Genomic DNA, 21,368 nt, shown 5'->3' with positions numbered 1-21,368 from the left:
TTTTAGCAAAGCTAATTCTTTCCAGCTAATTAACTCTGTAGTTGATCCTGCGGGCAGATACATTATAATTTTATGTTTAATCAATAATACCCCCTACACCATCGCCTCTGTGTATGGCCCAAACTTTGGTCAGGTTAAGTTTTTAAACGGCTTATTCCAAACACTAGGTAATTTTCAGCATGGTTATAAACTAGTTGCCGGTGATTTTAATATCCCAGTATCCAGGAATCTGGACTGCTCTTCGTCTTCTGTGACTAGGGGTGAGGCAGCACAGCTGATTAACTCCTGCAACCTACACGATATTTGGAGATACCTTCATTGCAATGAGAGAGACTACACGTTTTGGTCGTCTCGACATAACTCCTACAGTAGAAATGATTATATCTTAGTAGATGACGTAGCCCTTCCTCATTGTATATCTGCGAATATTGGCACTATCACCTGGTCTGATCATGCACCAGTGTCAATTACTCTAAAAGACCCTCTTGCAATCAGACCCCCTTCACACTGGCGTCTCAATGACCACCTTCTATCTGAGCAAGCGAACTCTACACTAATTGAAAACTCTTTGCAAGAATTCTTTGCTATTAATGATGCGGCGGAAGTGCGTGAGGACTCCCTTTGGTTTGCTCACAAGCCAGTAGCTTGTGGTCTTTTTATTAAAATGGCTGCGTCAGCCAAACGTGAATACAATTCAAATCTTCAGTCTGCCTTAGCCGAGGTGGCCCGTTTGGAGTCTCGCCACAAGGCTCATCCCTCCCCCCAGTTATTTTCTAACCTCTCCTCTGCACGGCTTCACCTTCGCCAACTCCTTCTTCATAGAACTGAAAATTCGCTTAGGAAGTCGAAGGCTAAATTCTACTCTATGGGTGATAGAGCAGGTGCTTTACTTGCTAAACGCGTTAAAAAGAAAGAATCCCAGTCCAAAATTGCTTACCTCCTCAAAACGGGATGGTACTCGTATTTATAACCCAATTCATATTGCTGAAGAATTTGCTTCATACTATTCTTCGTTATATAATCTTGATTCCGATCCAAATACCCCACAACCTTCTCAAGCTTCCATAGCCGCTTTTCTGAGTAAGGCGAATCTCCCTGCAGTCAATCCGGACCAGCTTTCTTTCCTTAACGCTCCCATTGAGGCATCTGAAATTTCTCAAATAATCAGAGAGGCCAAAAAACGTTCTGCCCCAGGCCCCGACGGCTTTTCCTTCTCGTACTACTCTCAGTTTCTCACTATCCTCTCTCCCTTCCTCATACGTTTATTCAATTACTGGCGCTCTATGGGTACCATCGAGAAAGAGGGATTGGAAGCCTGTATAACGACCCTTCCTAAACCTGGTAAACCTACGACCTCTCCTGGTAACTTCCGTACCATTGCCCTTCTAAATTGTGATGTTAAAATCTATGCTAAGGTCTGGGCCAATAGGTTAACTTCGGTACTTCCGTCCTTGATTCACTCAGATCAGGTTGGTTTTGTCCCGGGCAGGCAGACTAGAGACGGCACAAGATGCCTGATTGACCTGCTGGATGTGGTGGAGGGGGGGAGCCTCCCCAGTGTGTTCTTGTCACTCGACGCGGAGAAGGCGTTCGACAGAGTGCACTGGGGGTATATTGCATCTACTCTGCACAAATTTGGTCTCACTGGCCAAATCTTCTCAGCCATTATGGCTTTGTACTCCAATCCTTGTGCTTCTGTCCGCTCAGCCGGCTTCAAATCCCGTATCTTCTCCAACTCACATGGGACCCGGCAGGGTTGCCCCATCTCCCCCATTATCTTTGCTTTAGTTATGGAGCCCCTGGCGGCTGCTGTGAGGCAATGCCCTGATATTGGGGGGATTGTGGTGGGAAGTCGCGAACACAAAATTGGCCTCTACGCTGACGACGTAGTGTTGTTCTGTTCTACTCCCCTGCGCTCGCTGTCTGCGATTTCTTCCATTCTCTCTCAATTTGCCGAAGCCTCCTACTATAAACTTAACCTGTCCAAATCCACGATCTTTCCCTTATTTATTCCATCTTCCCTCCAATTACAAATTCAATCTAACTATCCATTCATTTGGTCCCCTCTCGGCTTTACGTATCTAGGCATTCAAATTACCCATATAAAAAACATTGTCCGTGTTAATTGTGACTCAACCCTTCTTGAAATTAAAAAGGAATTAGACCAACTTGCTAGCTCTCATCTATCCTGGATGGCTAGGATACAAACGTCTAAAATGCTAATCCTCCCTAAACTTATATATCTTTTTAGATGCCTCCCCCTCACTATTCCTTCTAAGCACCTCTCTGCTTTTCAATCAGTTATTGACCGTTTTATTTGGAATAACAAACCCTATAGAATAAAACGCTTATTAATGACTCTTCCATACTCCAGGGGTGGTCTAGGTGCCCCCAGAATCCAATTATATCATAAAGCTGCCCTCCTAGAGCCCCTTAAAATTTGGTGGGAAGGGAATTCTTCGCTCCAGTGGTTTCATATTGAATCGCAGTTTGCCCCTAGGGGTTCCCTCAAACTGTTACTGGAGCTTTGCTTGCTCCTTCCGCCTAGGTGGGGCTCGTCTCTCAAAACAATTTGTTCTGCCTCTAAGGCCTGGGCGAGTCTTTGCCCTACTCACTTTCCATTCTTATTTGATTATGTTTCTATTCATATGAAAACATAGGAGGACCACAGGAGTATATAGGAAGATATGAAGTTTATTATAGAAAAAACATTAAAAACTACACATTAAAAGACACCAACATGAAATTACCGGGGACACCCAAACACAAATAACATCAATTCATATACTATGTATAATATAGCAATTGTGCCTTGTTATTATAAATTGATATAAATAATGGAAGATCCGTGGCCCCCACAACAACTCACAGTAAGGCAATAACATCCGATCCACCTATATTAGTACTCAGTGTCACTAAACAAGCTCCTTTGCTCCAGACCGGACTGTCATGCACCATATTGAGGCTACGATGTGAGCAATGTCACAGGAGAGACATATAATAGTAAATTGCCAGCCAGCGTAACCAAATATCCCTCCAGACATAGACCAAACCCGGATCTTACCATGCAGGAGGGGTCCCTGGATAGAGCTTAACCCCCGACGCGCGTTTCGCCGCTCCTATACTAGGCTTTCTCAAGGGGAGTGCCTTGTTCCTACAAACAGGACCTTATATCCTAACTTCCTGGGTCACATGATAATCATGTGACCGCAGGCTGTATAGCGCTGTGTGTAGCGGCGCATGCGCCAGCGGCCCATCCCCACGCCACCCCCCAAGCCCGGCACACGTCAGCAGACAGGTGAGTGGCCACATGGATACCATAGCAACCCAGTCGCCCGCCGCAGAAGCACATCGGGCGCACCTCAGTGGGTTCACCCTGGCGGGACAGTCCATCTGCATTCCCATGCTCCCTGCCTGTTTTGTGTTCAATGGTGAAGTCAAACTGCTGAAGGGCAAAGCTCCAGCGTAGCAACCTGCCGTTGGTGTAGTCGGTCACCACAGTGAAGGGGCGACCGTACAAGTAGGGCTGCAAGCGCTGCAGGGCCCAAACTATGGCCAGACACTCCTTCTCGATGGTGGAGTAGGCCACTTCCCTCGGCAAAAGTTTCCGGCTCAGGTATAACACGGGGTGTGTTGTGAATTCTGCTCTTGGGCTCCCTCCGGTGGTTATGAGTGGTAGTGCTGCTGTCTTTGGATCGTAGCATTTATAAGGTGTATCCACTTTTTGCAATTTGGACTGGGCTATTTAGTCTTGCTTTATCCTTTAGTCAGTGCCAGTTGTCCATTGTTTTTGGAGGATTCACATCCATACCTGGTCTCTCCTGTTTGCTGTTCTTTTCAACAAAGATAAGTTCTGCTTGTTTTTGCTGTCCACAGGCTGTGGACCTTATAGTTCAGTGCATTTTCATGTTTTGTCTTGTCCAGCTTTGTCTGTGAAGGATTTTTGCAGCCAAGCTGTGTCTCTGGAGATGCAGATTTACCCTCCATGTCTTTAGTCAGATGTGGAGATTTGTATTTTCTGTGGTGGATATTTTCTAGTGTTTTAATACTGACTGCACAGTACTCTGTCCTATTCTTTCTTTTTAGCTAGAATGGCCTCCTTTGCTAAAACCTGATTTCAGTCTGCGTATGTCATTTCCCTCTCCTCTCACAGTCAATATTCGTGGGGGGCTGTCTATCCTTTGGGGATTTTCTCTGAGGCAAGAAAGTTTTCCCGTTTCTATCTTTAGGGGAAGTTAGTTCTTAGGCTGCATCGAGGTGTCTAGGGAGTGTTAGGTACATCCCACGGCTACGTCTAGTTGCGGTGCTGAGTTCGGGGTCTGCGGTCAGTATAGGTACCACCTTCTCCAGAGTACGTCTCATGCTGCTCCTAGGCCACGAGATCATAACAGTACAACTGACCAACAATGAGTTAAACGCATCTCAGAAGAAGGGAAGGAAAGTGCTGAGCCATTTTTTTCTGTAGTCTGTTTTGTCTTTCCTTCCCTCTTTACCTCTGGGTGGCTCAGGAGTTAGGCGCTGGCATGGAGGTTCAGGAATTGGTTTCTCGTGTGGACCAACTTGCTGCTAGAGTACAGGGTATTTCCGATTATATCATTCAGACTCTGGCTTTAGAGCCTAGAATTCCAACTCCTGATTTGTTTTTTGGGGACAGGTCCAAATTTTTGAGCTTTAAAAATAACTGTAAACTGTTTTTTGCTCTGAAACCCCGTTCTTCTGGTGATTCCATTCAGCAGGTTAAAATTGTTATTTCCCTGCTGCGTGGTGATCCTCAGGATTGGGCATTTTCCCTGGAATCTGGGAATCCTGCTTTGCTTAATGTAGACACCTTTTTTCAGGCGCTAGGGTTATTGTATGATGAACCTAATTCAGTGGATCATGCAGAGAAGACCTTGTTGGCCCTGTGTCAGGGTCAAGAAGCGGCAGAATCATATTGCCAGAAATTTAGAAAATGGTCGGTGTTGACTAAATGGAATGAGGATGCCTTGGAAAGGGTCTTTCTGAATCCGTTAAAGATGTTATGGTGGGGTTCCTGTTATGACCTGGTGGTTAGGAGCACCCGGAATGACCTGATAATTAAACCTCATACAGGACGAGCTCTGGGATGTGGGAGCTCTGCTGACCGCAAGCCCTAATCCTATCACACACCCTAGAAATAGCCGTGGAGCACTCCTGACCAGACCTAGGCGCCTCGTCACAGCCTAAGAACTATCTAGCCCTAGAGATAGAAAATAAAGCCTACCTTGCCTCAGAGAAATTCCCCAAAGGTAAAGGAAGCCCCCCACATATATTGACTGTGAGTAAGATGAAAGTCACAAACCCAGAAATGAAACAGGTTTCAGCAAAGGGAGGCCAGACTTACTAAATAGACAGAGGATAGGAAAGGTAACTTTGCGATCAGCACAAAAACCTACAAAGACCACGCAGAGTGTGCAAAAAAAGACCTCCGCACCGACTCACGGTGCGGAGGGGCCACTCTGCATCCCAGAGCTTCCAGCTAGCAAGACAAAATAATGAAAACCAGCTGGACAAGAAAACAGAGAACAAAATAAGACTATAAGGAACTTAGCTTCTGCAGGAGAAGGCAGGTCACAAGAGAGATCCAGGAGCGAACTGAACGAATGCAAAAACATTGACAGCTGGCATGGAGTAACGATCTGAGAGGAGTTAAATAGAGCAGCCAACCAAAGGATAAACCACGTCACCAGTGTAAGGAACCTCAGAAGCAGCAGCTTCACTCAAAGCCACCAGAGGGAGCCCATAGACAGAACTCGCCGAAGTACCATTCACGACCACAGGAGGGAGTTCGACAACAGAATTCACAACAGTACCCCCCCTTGAGGAGGGGTCACCGAACCCTCACCAGAGCCCCCAGGCCGATCAGGATGAGCCAAATGAAAGGCACGAACCAGATCGGCAGCATGAACATCAGAGGCAAAAACCCAGGAATTATCTTCCTGACCATAACCCTTCCACTTGACCAGGTACTGGAGTTTCCGTCTCGAAACACGAGAATCCAAAATCTTCTCCACCACATACTCCAACTCCCCCTCGACCAACACCGGGGCAGGAGGATCAACGGAGGGAACCATAGGCGCCACGTATCTCTGCAACAACGACCTATGGAGCACATTATGGATGGCAAAAGAAGCTGGAAGGTCCAAACGAAATGACACAGGATTAAGAACTTCAGAAATCTTGTATGGCCCAATGAAACAAGGCTTAAACTTAGGAGAGGAAACCTTCATAGGAACGTGGCGAGATGACAACCAAACCAAATCCCCCACATGAAGTCGGGGACCAACACAACGCCGGTGGTTAGCAAAACGTTGAGCCTTCTCCTGGGACAATGCCAAATATTCCACCACATGAGTCCAAATCTGCTGCAACCTGTCCACCACCGCATCCACACCAGGACAGTCCGAAGACTCAACCTGCCCTGAAGAGAAACGAGGATGGAAACCAGAATTATAGAAAAAAGGAGAAACTAAGGTAGCCGAGCTGGCCCGATTATTAAGGGCGAACTCAGCCAAAGGCAAGAAGGACACCCAATCATCCTGATCAGCAGAAACAAAGCATCTCAGATATGTCTCCAAAGTCTGATTAGTTCGTTCGGTTTGGCCATTACTCTGAGGATGGAAAGCCGAAGAAAAAGACAAATCAATGCCCATCTTAGCGCAAAAGGACCGCCAAAACCTCGAAACAAACTGGGAACCTCTGTCCGAGACGATGTTCTCTGGAATGCCATGCAAACGAACCACGTGCTGGAAAAACAATGGCACCAAATCAGAGGAGGAAGGCAATTTAGACAAGGGTACCAAATGGACCATCTTAGAGAAGTGATCACAAACCACCCAAATGACCGACATCTTTTGAGAAACAGGGAGATCAGAAATAAAATCCATGGAAATATGCGTCCAGGGCCTCTTCGGGATCGGCACGGGCAAAAGCAACCCGCTGGCACGAGAACAGCAGGGCTTAGCCCGAGCACAAGTCCCACAGGACTGCACAAAAGAACGCACATCCCATGACAAAGAAGGCCACCAAAAGGATCTAGCCACCAAATCTCTGGTACCAAAGATTCCAGGATGACCAGCCAACACTGAACAATGAATCTCAGAGATAACTCTACTAGTCCATCTATCAGGGACAAACAGTTTCTCCGTAGGACAACGGTCAGGTCTATCAGCCTGAAACTTTTGTAGCACACGCCGCAAATCAGGGGAAATGGCAGACAAAATTACCCCTTCTTTAAGAATACCCGCCGGCTCCGGAACACCCGGAGAGTCAGGCACAAAACTCCTTGACAGGGCGTCAGCCTTCACATTCTTAGATCCCGGAAGGTATGAAACCACAAAATCAAAACGGGAGAAAAAGAGCGACCATCGAGCCTGTCTAGGTTTCAACCGTTTGGCAGACTCGAGATAAGTCAAATTCTTGTGATCCGTCAAGACCACCACACGATGTTTAGCTCCCTCAAGCCAATGTCGCCACTCCTCGAATGCCCACTTCATGGCCAACAACTCCCGAGTGCCCACATCATAATTGCGCTCAGCAGGCGAGAATTTCCTAGAAAAGAAGGCACAGGGTTTCATCACCGAGCCATCAGAACTTCTTTGCGACAAAACAGCCCCTGCTCCAATTTCAGAAGCATCAACCTCAACCTGAAAAGGGAGCGAAACATCTGGCTGACACAACACAGGGGCAGAAGCAAAATGACGCTTCAACTCCTGAAAAGCCTCTACAGCCGCAGAGGACCAATTGACCACATCAGCACCTTTCTTAGTCAAATCAGTCAACGGTTTAGCAATACTGGAAACATTAGCGATGAAGCGACGATAAAAATTAGCAAAGCCCAGGAACTTCTGTAAGCTCTTCACAGATGTCGGCTGAGTCCAATCGTAAATGGCCTGGACTTTAACAGGGTCCATCTCGATAGTAGAAGGGGAAAAAATGAACCCCAAAAATGAAACCTTCTGAACTCCAAAGAGACACTTTGACCCCTTCACAAACAAGGAATTCGCACGAAGGACCTGGAACACCATTCTGACCTGCTTCACATGAGACTCCCAATCATCCGAAAAGACCAAAATGTCATCCAAATATACAATCATGAATCTATCCAGGTACTCTCGAAAGATGTCATGCATAAAGGACTGAAACACAGATGGAGCATTAGAAAGCCCGAATGGCATAACCAGGTACTCAAAATGGCCCTCGGGCGTATTAAATGCCGTTTTCCATTCATCACCCTGTTTAATTCGCACAAGATTATACGCACCACGAAGATCTATCTTGGTGAACCAACTAGCCCCCTTAATCCGAGCAAATAAATCAGACAGCAGCGGCAAAGGATACTGAAATTTGACTGTGATCTTATTAAGAAGGCGGTAATCAATACAAGGTCTCAAAGAACCATCATTCTTGGCCACAAAGAAGAACCCTGCTCCCAATGGTGACGACGACGGACGAATATGACCCTTCTCCAAGGATTCCTTTATATAACTCCGCATAGCGGCGTGCTCTGGCACAGATAAAAAAAACAGACGGCCCTTAGGAAACTTACTACCAGGAATCAAATTAATAGCACTTACTACCAGGAATCAAATTAATAGCACAGTCGCAATCCCTATGAGGAGGTAGGGCACCAGATTTGGGCTCTTCAAATACATCCCGGTAATCTGATAAAAATTCAGGGACTTCAGAAGGAGTGGATGGCGAAATTGACAGCAATGGAACATCACCATGTACCCCCTGACAACACCAGCTGGACACAGACATAGATTTCCAATCCAACACTGGATTATGGACCTGTAGCCATGGCAACCCCAAAATGACCACATCATGCAGATTATGCAACACCAAAAAGCGAATATCCTCCTGATGTGCAGGAGCCATGCACATGGTCAATTGAGTCCAGTACTGAGGCTTATTCTTGGCCAAAGGCGTAGCATCAATTCCTCTCAATGGAATAGGATACTGCAAGGGCTCCAAGAAAAAACCACAGCGCCTGGCAAACTCCAAGTCCATCAAATTCAGGGCAGCGCCTGAATCCACAAATGCCATTACAGAATAGGACGATAGAGAGCAAATCAGAGTAACGGACAAAAGAAATTTAGACTGTACCGTACCAGTGGTGGCAGACCTAGCGAACCGCTTAGTGCGCTTAGGACAATCGGAGATAGCATGAGTGGATTCACCACAGTAAAAACACAGCCCATTCCGACGTCTGTGTTCTTGCCGTTCAGCTCTGGTCAAAGTCCTATCACACTGCATAGGCTCAGGCCTATGCTCAGAGAATACCGCCATATGGTGCACAGCTTTGCGCTCACGCATGCGCCGATCGATCTGAATGGCCAAAGACATAGACTCATTCAGACCAGCAGGCTTGGGAAATCCCACCATGACATCCTTAAGGGCTTCAGAAAGACCCTTTCTGAAAATTGCCGCCAGGGCACACTCATTACACTGAGTAAGCACAGACCACTTTCTAAACTTCTGACAGTACACCTCCGCTTCATCCTGACCCTGACACAAAGCCAGCAAGATTTTCTCTGCCTGATCCACTGAATTTGGTTCATCATAAAACAATCCAAGCGCCAGAAAAAACGCATCAACATCACGCAATGCAGGATCTCCTGGCGCAAGGGAAAATGCCCAGTCTTGAGGGTCACCACGTAACAAAGAAATAATGATTTTTACCTGTTGCACGGGGTCACCAGAGGAGCGGGGTTTCAAAGCTAGAAACAGTTTACAATTATTTTTGAAATTCAAGAACCTAGATCTATCCCCAGAAAATAAGTCAGGAATAGGAATTCTAGGCTCTAACATAGGATTCTGAACCACAAAATCTTGAATGTTTTGCACCCTTGCAGTGAGATGATCCAAACAAGAGGACAGACCTTGAATGTCCATATCTACACCTGTGTCCTGAACCACCCAAAGGTCTAGGGGAAAAGAAAGACAAAACACAGTGCAAAGAAAAAAAAAATGGTCTCAGAAGTTCTCTTATCCCTTTATTGAGATGCATTAATACTTTGGGCCAGCTGTACTGTTATGACCTGGTGGTTAGGAGCACCCGGAATGACCTGATAATTAAACCTCATACAGGACGAGCTCTGGGATGTGGGAGCTCTGCTGACCGCAAGCCCTAATCCTATCACACACCCTAGAATTAGCCGTGGAGCGCTCCTGACCAGACCTAGGCGCCTCGTCACAGCCTAAGAACTATCTAGCCCTAGAGATAGAAAATAAAGCCTACCTTGCCTCAGAGAAATTCCCCAAAGGTAAAGGAAGCCCCCCACATATATTGACTGTGAGTAAGATGAAAGTCACAAACGCAGAAATGAAACAGGTTTCAGCAAAGGGAGGCCAGACTTACTAAATAGACAGAGGATAGGAAAGGTAACTTTGCGATCAGCACAAAAACCTACAAAGACCACGCAGAGTGTGCAAAAAAAGACCTCCGCACCGACTCACGGTGCGGAGGGGCCACTCTGCATCCCAGAGCTTCCAGCTAGCAAGACAAAATCATGAAAACCAGCTGGACAAGAAAACAGATAACAAAATAAGACTATAAGGAACTTAGCTTCTGCAGGAGAAGGCAGGTCACAAAAGAGATCCAGGAGCGAACTGAACGAATGCAAAAACATTGACAGCTGGCATGGAGTAACGATCTGAGAGGAGTTAAATAGAGCAGCCAACCAAAGGATAAACCACGTCACCAGTGTAAGGAACCTCAGAAGCAGCAGCTTCACTCAAAGCCACCAGAGGGAGCCCATAGACAGAACTCGCCGAAGTACCATTCACGACCACAGGAGGGAGTTCGACAACAGAATTCACAACAGGTTCCCCACACCTGCTGGTCTGAGTGATTCTATGTCTCTGGCCATTCAGATTGATCGGCGCTTGCACGAGCACAGAGTTGTGCACACTGTGGCGTTGTCCTCCGAGCGGAGCCCTGAGCCTATGCAGTGTGATAGGATTTTGTCTAGAGCTGAACGACAAAGATTCAGGCGTCAGAATAGGTTGTGTTTTTACTACGGCCATTCTGCTCATGTTATTTCTGATTGCCCTAAGCGTACAAAGAGAATCGCTAGTTCTGTTACCATCAGTACTGTACAACCTAAATTTCTGTTATCTGTGACCTTGATCTGCTCATTATTGTCATTTTCTGTCATGGCGTTTGTGGATTCAGGCGCTGCTCTGAACTTAATGGACTTGGAATTTGCCAGACGTTGTGGTTTCCCCTTGCAGCATTTGCGGAACCCTATTCCTTTAAGGGGGATTGATGCTACACCGTTGGCTATAAATAAACCTCAGTTGTGGACACAGCTGACCATGCGCATGGCGCCAGCCCATCAGGAAGATTGTCGTTTTCTGGTGTTGCATAATTTGCATGATGATATTGTGCTGGGTTTTCCATGGTTACAGGTACATAATCCGGTGTTAGATTGGAAATCTATGTCTGTGACTAGTTGGGGTTGTCAGGGGGTTCATGGTCACGTTCCTTTGATGTCAATTTCCTCTTCCCCTTCTTCTGAAATTCCTGAGTTTTTGTCAGATTTCCAGGATGTATTCGATGAGCCCAAATCCAGTTCCCTTCCACCGCATAGGGACTGTGATTGTGCTATTGACTTGATTCCAGATTGTAAGCTCCCTAAAGGCCGACTTTTCAACCTGTCTGTGCCAGAACATGCCGCCATGCGGAGCTATATTAAGGAGTCTTTGGAGAAAGGGCATATTCGGCCATCTTCTTCACCATTGGGAGCAGGATTTTTTTGGTGCCAAGAAGGATGGCTCCTTGAGACCCTGTATTGATTATCGCCTCTTGAATAAGATCACGGTCAAATTTCAATACCCTTTGCTTACTGATTTGTTTGCTAGGATTAAGGGGGCTAGCTGGTTTACTAAGATTGACCTTCGAGGGGCATATAATCTTATTCGTATTAAGCAGGGTGACGAATGGAAAACTGCATTTAATATGCCCGAAGGCCATTTTGAATACCTTGTGATGCCATTCGGACTCTCTAATGCCCCATCTGTGTTCCAGTCCTTCATGCATGATATCTTTCGGAGTTATCTTGATAAATTCATGGTTGTATATTTGGATGATATTTTGATTTTTTCCGATGATTGGGAGTCTCATATGAAACAGGTCAGGATGGTATTTCAGATCCTCCGTAATAATGCTTTATTTGTGAAGGGAACAGGAACACATGGGCTACTTGCACAGTGAACAAGTCTGTATGATCATGTTCACACACCACCAAGAAACCTGAAGACACAAAAGAGAATAGTAAAACCAAAAACACTCAGTTTGAAAAAATGTTGCAGTAATCCGCAAGTGCTAGTAAAAGATGTAAAAAACAGGGTACTTGGTTGATACGTTTTTTGCAAAAAATGTATACTAAGCTGCTCTACCAATCTTCACGGTATACCCTTATCAGAGCAGTCCTAACTAATGTATGCAATCCCTATCTGATGTATTTAAAAGCCTGATCATCTGTATATAACCTGTGTGAACAGGGTTCAGAGAGGAAAAATCCATGTGTGCATACAGGGTAGAACAGCTTTTGTGCAGATAGCCCAAAAGGAGTGGTGGAACTCCCCAGTCTTGTAGACACAAGAGAACAATTATGGAAACAGGAACACATGGGCTACTTGCACAGTGAACAAGTCTGTATGATCATGTTCACACACCACCAAGAAACCTGAAGACACAAAAGAGAATAGTAAAACCAAAAACACTCAGTTTGAAAAAATGTTGCAGTAATCCGCAAGTGCTAGTAAAAGATGTAAAAAACAGGGTATTTGGTTGATACGTTTTTTGCAAAAAATGTATACTAAGCTGCTCTACCAATCTTCACGGTATACCCTTATCAGAGCAGTCCTAACTAATGTATGCAATCCCTATCTGATGTATTTAAAAGCCTGATCATCTGTATATAACCTGTGTGAACAGGGTTCAGAGAGGAAAAATCCATGTGTGCATACAGGGTAGAACAGCTTTTGTGCAGATAGCCCAAAAGGAGTGCTGGAACTCCCCAGTCTTGTAGACACAAGAGAACAATTATGGAAACAGGAACACATGGGCTACTTGCACAGTGAACAAGTCTGTATGATCATGTTCACACACCACCAAGAAACCTGAAGACACAAAAGAGAATAGTAAAACCAAAAACACTCAGTTTGAAAAAATGTTGCAGTAATCCGCAAGTGCTAGTAAAAGATGTAAAAAACAGGGTATTTGGTTGATACGTTTTTTGCAAAAAATGTATACTAAGCTGCTCTACCAATCTTCACGGTATACCCTTATCAGAGCAGTCCTAACTAATGTATGCAATCCCTATCTGATGTATTTAAAAGCCTGATCATCTGTATATAACCTGTGTGAACAGGGTTCAGAGAGGAAAAATCCATGTGTGCATACAGGGTAGAACAGCTTTTGTGCAGATAGCCCAAAAGGAGTGGTGGAACTCCCCAGTCTTGTAGACACAAGAGAACAATTATGGAAACAGGAACACATGGGCTACTTGCACAGTGAACAAGTCTGTATGATCATGTTCACACACCACCAAGAAACCTGAAGACACAAAAGAGAATAGTAAAACCAAAAACACTCAGTTTGAAAAAATGTTGCAGTAATCCGCAAGTGCTAGTAAAAGATGTAAAAAACAGGGTATTTGGTTGATACGTTTTTTGCAAAAAATGTATACTAAGCTGCTCTACCAATCTTCACGGTATACCCTTATCAGAGCAGTCCTAACTAATGTATGCAATCCCTATCTGATGTATTTAAAAGCCTGATCATCTGTATATAACCTGTGTGAACAGGGTTCAGAGAGGAAAAATCCATGTGTGCATACAGGGTAGAACAGCTTTTGTGCAGATAGCCCAAAAGGAGTGCTGGAACTCCCCAGTCTTGTAGACACAAGAGAACAATTATGGAAACAGGAACACATGGGCTACTTGCACAGTGAACAAGTCTGTATGATCATGTTCACACACCACCAAGAAACCTGAAGACACAAAAGAGAATAGTAAAACCAAAAACACTCAGTTTGAAAAAATGTTGCAGTAATCCGCAAGTGCTAGTAAAAGATGTAAAAAACAGGGTATTTGGTTGATACGTTTTTTGCAAAAAATGTATACTAAGCTGCTCTACCAATCTTCACGGTATACCCTTATCAGAGCAGTCCTAACTAATGTATGCAATCCCTATCTGATGTATTTAAAAGCCTGATCATCTGTATATAACCTGTGTGAACAGGGTTCAGAGAGGAAAAATCCATGTGTGCATACAGGGTAGAACAGCTTTTGTGCAGATAGCCCAAAAGGAGTGGTGGAACTCCCCAGTCTTGTAGACACAAGAGAACAATTATGGAAACAGGAACACATGGGCTACTTGCACAGTGAACAAGTCTGTATGATCATGTTCACACACCACCAAGAAACCTGAAGACACAAAAGAGAATAGTAAAACCAAAAACACTCAGTTTGAAAAAATGTTGCAGTAATCCGCAAGTGCTAGTAAAAGATGTAAAAAACAGGGTATTTGGTTGATACGTTTTTTGCAAAAAATGTATACTAAGCTGCTCTACCAATCTTCACGGTATACCCTTATCAGAGCAGTCCTAACTAATGTATGCAATCCCTATCTGATGTATTTAAAAGCCTGATCATCTGTATATAACCTGTGTGAACAGGGTTCAGAGAGGAAAAATCCATGTGTGCATACAGGGTAGAACAGCTTTTGTGCAGATAGCCCAAAAGGAGTGGTGGAACTCCCCAGTCTTGTAGACACAAGAGAACAATTATGGAAACAGGAACACATGGGCTACTTGCACAGTGAACAAGTCTGTATGATCATGTTCACACACCACCAAGAAACCTGAAGACACAAAAGAGAATAGTAAAACCAAAAACACTCAGTTTGAAAAAATGTTGCAGTAATCCGCAAGTGCTAGTAAAAGATGTAAAAAACAGGGTATTTGGTTGATAGGATTTGATAGTTGATAGGGTATTTGGTTGATCTGCTCATTATTGTCATTTTCTGTCATGGCGTTTGTGGATTCAGGCGCTGCTCTGAACTTAATGGACTTGGAATTTGCCAGACGTTGTGGTTTCCCCTTGCAGCATTTGCGGAACCCTATTCCTTTAAGGGGGATTGATGCTACACCGTTGGCTATAAATAAACCTCAGTTGTGGACACAGCTGACCATGCGCATGGCGCCAGCCCATCAGGAAGATTGTCGTTTTCTGGTGTTGCATAATTTGCATGATGATATTGTGCTGGGTTTTCCATGGTTACAGGTACATAATACGGTGTTAGATTGGAAATCTATGTCTGTGACTAGTTGGGGTTGTCAGGGGGTTCATGGTCACGTTCCTTTGATGTCAATTTCCTCTTCCCCTTCTTCTGAAATTCCTGAGTTTTTGTCAGATTTCCAGGATGTATTCGATGAGCCCAAATCCAGTTCCCTTCCACCGCATAGGGACTGTGATTGTGCTATTGACTTGATTCCAGATTGTAAGTTCCCTAAAGGCCGACTTTTCAACCTGTCTGTGCCAGAACATGCCGCCATGCGGAGCTACATTAAGGAGTCTTTGGAGAAAGGGCATATTCGGCCATCTTCTTCACCATTGGGAGCAGGATTTTTTTGGTGCCAAGAAGGATGGCTCCTTGAGACCCTGTATTGATTATCGCCTCTTGAATAAGATCACGGTCAAATTTCAATACCCTTTGCTTACTGATTTGTTTGCTAGGATTAAGGGGGCTAGCTGGTTTACTAAGATTGACCTTCGAGGGGCATATAATCTTATTCGTATTAAGCAGGGTGACGAATGGAAAACTGCATTTAATATGCCCGAAGGCCATTTTGAATACCTTGTGATGCCATTCGGACTCTCTAATGCCCCATCTGTGTTCCAGTCCTTCATGCATGATATCTTTCGGAGTTATCTTGATAAATTCATGGTTGTATATTTGGATGATATTTTGATTTTTTCCGATGATTGGGAGTCTCATATGAAACAGGTCAGGATGGTATTTCAGATCCTCCGTAATAATGCTTTATTTGTGAAGGGGTCAAAGTGCCTCTTTGGAGTGCAGGTTTCTTTTTTGGGCTTCATTTTTTCTCCCTCATCTATAGAAATGAATCCGGTTAAGGTTCAGGCCATTCATGATTGGATTCAGCCCACATCTGTGAAGAGCCTTCAGAAATTCTTGGGCTTTGCTAATTTTTATCGTCGTTTCATTGCCAACTCCTCCAGTGTGGTTAAACATCTGACCGATTTGACGAAGAAAGGCGCTGATGTGACGAATTGGTCCTCCGCGGCTGTTTCTGCCTTTCAGGAGCTTAAATGCCGATTTACTTCTGCCCCTGTGTTGCGTCAGCTGGATGTTTCTCTTCCACTTCAGGTTGAGGTTGACGCGTCTGAGATTGGGGCAGGGGCCGTTTTGTCTCAGAGGAATTCTGATGGTTCCTTGATGAAACGGTGTGCCTTCTTTTCTCGGAAGTTTTCGCCTGCGGAATGCAATTATGATGTCGGCAATCGGGAGTTGTTGGCTATGAAGTGGGCATTTGAGGAGTGGCGACATTGGATTGAGGGGGCCAAGCACCGTATTGTGGTCCTGACCGATCATAAGAATCTGATTTACCTCGAGTCTGCCAAACGACTGAATCCTAGGCAGGCTCGATGGTCCCTGTTTTTCTCCCGTTTTGATTTTGTGATCTCGTATCTTCTGGGTTCTAAGAATGTTAAGGCTGATGCCCTCTCTAGGAGTTTTTTTCCTGATTCCCCTGGGGTTCTTGAGCCGGCCGGCATTCTGAAGGAAGGGGTGATTCTCTCTGCCATCTCCCCTGATTTACGACGGGTTCTTCAGGAATTTCAGGCTAATAAACCTGACCGCTGTCCAGTGGGGAAACTGTTTGTTCCTGATAGATGGACTAGTAAAGTGATTTCTGAGGTTCATTGTTCTGTGTTGGCTGGCCATCCTGGGATTTTTGGTACCAGGGATTTGGTTGGTAGGTCCTTTTGGTGGCCTTCTTTGTCGCGGGATGTGCGTTCTTTTGTGCAGTCCTGTGGGATTTGTGCGCGGGCTAAGCCTTGCTGTTCCCGCGCTAGTGGGTTGCTTCTGCCTTTGCTGGTCCCTGAGAGACCTTGGACGCATATTTCTATGGATTTTATTTCAGATCTTCCGGTTTCCCAGAGGATGTCGGTTATCTGGGTGGTTTGTGACCGGTTCTCTAAGATGGTTCATTTGGTACCTTTGCCTAAATTGCCTTCCTCTTATGATTTGGTTCCGTTGTTTTTTCAGCATGTGGTTCGTTTGCATGGCATTCCGGAGAATATTGTGTCCGATAGAGGTTCCCATTTTGTCTCTAGGTTTTGGCGGGCCTTTTGTGCTAGGCTGGGCATTGATTTGTCTTTTTCTTCTGCATTTCATCCTCAGACAAATGGCCAAACCGAGCGAACTAATCAGACCTTGGAAACTTATTTGAGATGCTTTGTGTCTGCTGATCAGGATGATTGGGTGGCTTTCTTGCCATTGGCCGAGTTTGCCCTTAATAATCGGGCTAGTTCTGCTACCTTGGTTTCTCCTTTTTTTTGTAATTTTGGTTTTCATCCTCGTTTTTCTTCAGGGCAGGTTGAGCCTTCTGATTGTCCTGGTGTGGATTCTGTGGTTGACAGGCTGTAGAAAATTTGGGCTCATGTGGTGGACAATTTGGTGTTGTATCAGGAGGAGGCTCAGCGTTTTGCTAACCGTCGTCGGTGTGTTGGTTCCCGGCTTCAGATTGGGGATTTGGTCTGGTTGTCTTCCCGTCATGTTCCTATGAAGGTTTCTTCCCCTAAGTTGAAGCCTCAGTTTATTGGTCCTTATAGGATTTCTGAGATTATCAATCCAGTGTCTTTTCGTTTGGCCCTTCCAGCCTCTTTTTTCATCCATAATGTTTTCCATAGATCTTTGTTGCGGAAGTATGTAGTGCCCGTTATTGCCTCTGTTGATCCTCCGGCCCCGGTGTTGATTGATGGGGAGTTGGAATATGTGGTTGAGAAGATTTTGGATTCTCGTTTTTCGAGGCGGAAGCTTCAGTATCTGGTCAAATGGAAGGGTTATGGCCAGGAGGACAATTCTTGGGTTGTTGCCTCCGATGTTCATGCTGACGATTTGGTTCGTGCCTTTCATTTGGCTCGTCCTGATCGGCCTGGGGGCTCTGGTGAGGGTTCGGTGACCCCTCCTCAAGGAAGGGGTACTGTTGTGAATTCTGCTCTTGGGCTCCCTCCGGTGGTTATGAGTGGTAGTGCTGCTGTCTTTGGATCGTAGCATTTATCAGGTGTGTCCACTTTTTGCAATTTGGACTGGGCTATTTAGTCTTGCTTTATCCTTTAGTCAGTGCCAGTTGTCCATTGTTTTTGGAGGATTCACATCCATACCTGGTCTCTCCTGTTTGCTGTTCTTTTCAACAAAGATAAGTTCTGCTTGTTTTTGCTGTCCACAGGCTGTGGACCTTATAGTTCAGTGCATTTTCATGTTTTGTCTTGTCCAGCTTTGTCTGTGAAGGATTTTTGCAGCCAAGCTGTGTCTCTGGAGATGCAGATTTACCCTCCATGTCTTTAGTCAGATGTGGAGATTTGTATTTTCTGTGGTGGATATTTTCTAGTGTTTTAATACTGACCGCATAGTACTCTGTCCTATTCTTTCTTTTTAGCTAGAATGGCGTCCTTTGCTAAATCCTGATTTCAGTCTGCGTATGTCATTTCCCTCTCCTCTCACAGTCAATATTCGTGGGGGGCTGTCTATCCTTTGGGGATTTTCTCTGAGGCAAGATAGTTTTCCCGTTTCTATCTTTAGGGGAAGTTAGTTCTTAGGCTGTGTCGAGGTGTCTAGGGAGTGTTAGGTACATCCCACGGCTACGTCTAGTTGCGGTGCTGAGTTCAGGGTCTGCGGTCAGTATAGGTACCACCTTCTCCAGAGTACGTCTCATGCTGCTCCTAGGCCACCAGATCATAACAGGGGTGCTCTTGGTCCTCCGAGTCAACCTGGCTGAGCACAGCACCAAGGCCAAACTCGCGTCGGTCTGCACCAAGAACTGTCGACTGCCGTCGACTGCTTTCAACACAGGGGCGTTGCACAGTGCGGTTTTCAACGCCTGGAAGGCCCCCTCACAGCCATCTGTTCAGTTGACAATGTGGGGTAGCTTCTTCCTGGTGAGGTCCGTCAAAGGTTTTGCCAGGCTACTATAGTGCTGTACGAAGCACCTATAGTACCCTGCCGTGCCCAAGAAGGACATCACCTGTTTCTTGGTCACGGGAGTGGGCCAGTTCACGATCGCGCCAACTTTCTCAGGCTCTGGCTTTAGGGTGTTTCCGCCTACCCGGTACCCAGGTAGTGGACCTCCCTTATGCCCATCTGGCACTTTCCCGGCTTGATAGTCAGTCCTGCTTGGTGAATTCGCCTGAGCACCTCCTCGAGATGCTGCAGGTGTTCATCCCAGGAGGAACTGAAGATGGCAATGTCATCCAAGTACGCCACGGCGTACTTCTCCAGTCCCTGAAGCAGGAGGTTGACCATCCGCTGGAAAGTGGGGCAGGGGCATTCTTCATGCCGAAGGGCATGACCGTGGACTCGTACGGCCGGAAGGGCGTGATAAAGGCAGACTTCTCCTGCGCCTCGAGGCTCAGGGGAATCTGCCAGTATCCTCTGCTCAGATCCATTATTGTTAGGTAATCTGCGCCAGCTAACCTATCCAGCAGCTCCTCGATGCGCGGCATTGGGTGCGCATCAGAGGCTGTGATGGCATTGAGCCCCCTGTAGTCCACGCAGAACCGGGAGGTCCGGTCTTTCTTTGGCACGAGAACTACAGGTGAGGCCCACGCGCTCTTTGACCGTCGAATCACCCCCAGCTGTAACATCTCATCGATCTCCTCACGCATAATCTGCTGTACCTGGTCAGAGATTTGATAGGGTGTTCGCCGTAGTGGGGCGTGATTCCCCGTGTCCACCTCGTGGACTGCTAATTCAGTCCTCCCAGGTCGGTTGGAGAACACGACCCGGAAGGGTTCCAGTGAGGCTTGCAACTGCAACCACTGGGGTTCAGTTAACGAGGCGCTTACCTCCACGTCCTCGATGGACCCATTGGCCTTGGCTTGGGCCAGCATGTCCAGGAGGGTGTCTTCCTCCCCGTCTTCGGGAAAGCTGCAGACCGGTAGGACGAAAGGTATGAACCTTCGTGATGAGCCTTCATCATGTTGACGTGAAAGGCCTTTCGCCTACCCCGAGCGTGGTCAAGCGTGACCACGTAGGTGACCGGGTTGAGCTGTTGGTGGACGACGTACGGGCCCTCCCAGGCTGCCTGAAGCTTATCCTTTGGTACTGGGACCAGCACCCACACCTTTTGACCCACGTGGTAGGTCCGCTCCCCGGCGTTCTGGTCATACCAGTGCTTCTGGTCAGCCTGAGCCTGCGTCATGTTGTCATGCACCAACTGCGTCAAGGTCTGCATCTTGTCACGGAAGCGCATGACATACTCCACTATGGACACTTCAGAAGGGTTCGGCTCCTCTTCCCAGGATTCTCTTACCAACCCAAGGGGTCCCCTGACTCGCCTGCCGCACAGGAGCTCGAAGGGGGAGAACCCCGTCGAGGACTGCGGAACCTCTCGGTAAGCAAATAGCAGGTGTGCGAGGTACCGCGCCCAGTCGCGCCCTTGGGTCTCAACCAGCATGCATAGCATCTGCTTGAGGGTACCATTGAATCATTCACACAAGCCATTGGTCTGTGGGTGATACGCACTCAATACCAGGTGCTTCACCTGCATTCTCTTACAGAGAGCCTCCATTAGGTGAGACATAAATTGGGTCCCTTGATCACTAAGCATTTCCCTGGGAAATCCTACACGTGAAAAGATGGCCAACAGGGCATCCGCCACCTTATCTGCCCTAGTTGACAACAGAGCTACTGCCTCTGGGTACCGGGTAGCATAGTCTACCACAGTAAGGATGTATTGCTTTTCAGAGCTGCTGGGGATGGCCAGCGGGCCCACAATGTCCACCGCGATTCTCTGGAAAGGCTCTTCTATCACTGGCAAAGGGATCAGGGGAGCCTTAAGAGCAGGCCCCGCCTTCCCCACTCTTTGACAAGTGATACAGGAGCGGCAGTAGTTTGACACATCTGTCCCCATCTTAGGCCAATAGAAGTGTTGAGACAGCCGGGCCTTAGTTTTGCTGATCCCCAAGTGTCCAGCTAGCGGGATCTCATGGGCAATCCGTAACAACTCACCCCGGAATTGCTGCGGGACGACCAGCTCTCTTTCCCTCAACCACTCCTTTTGCGATTCTCCGGGTACTGTCTCCCGGTTTAA

The sequence above is a fragment of the Ranitomeya imitator genome, chromosome 2 (assembly GCF_032444005.1).
Source record: "Ranitomeya imitator isolate aRanImi1 chromosome 2, aRanImi1.pri, whole genome shotgun sequence".
NCBI classification, from domain to species: Eukaryota; Metazoa; Chordata; class Amphibia; order Anura; family Dendrobatidae; genus Ranitomeya; species Ranitomeya imitator.
The sequence above is the reverse complement of the archived record's forward strand: the minus strand, read 5'-3'. Positions refer to the sequence as shown.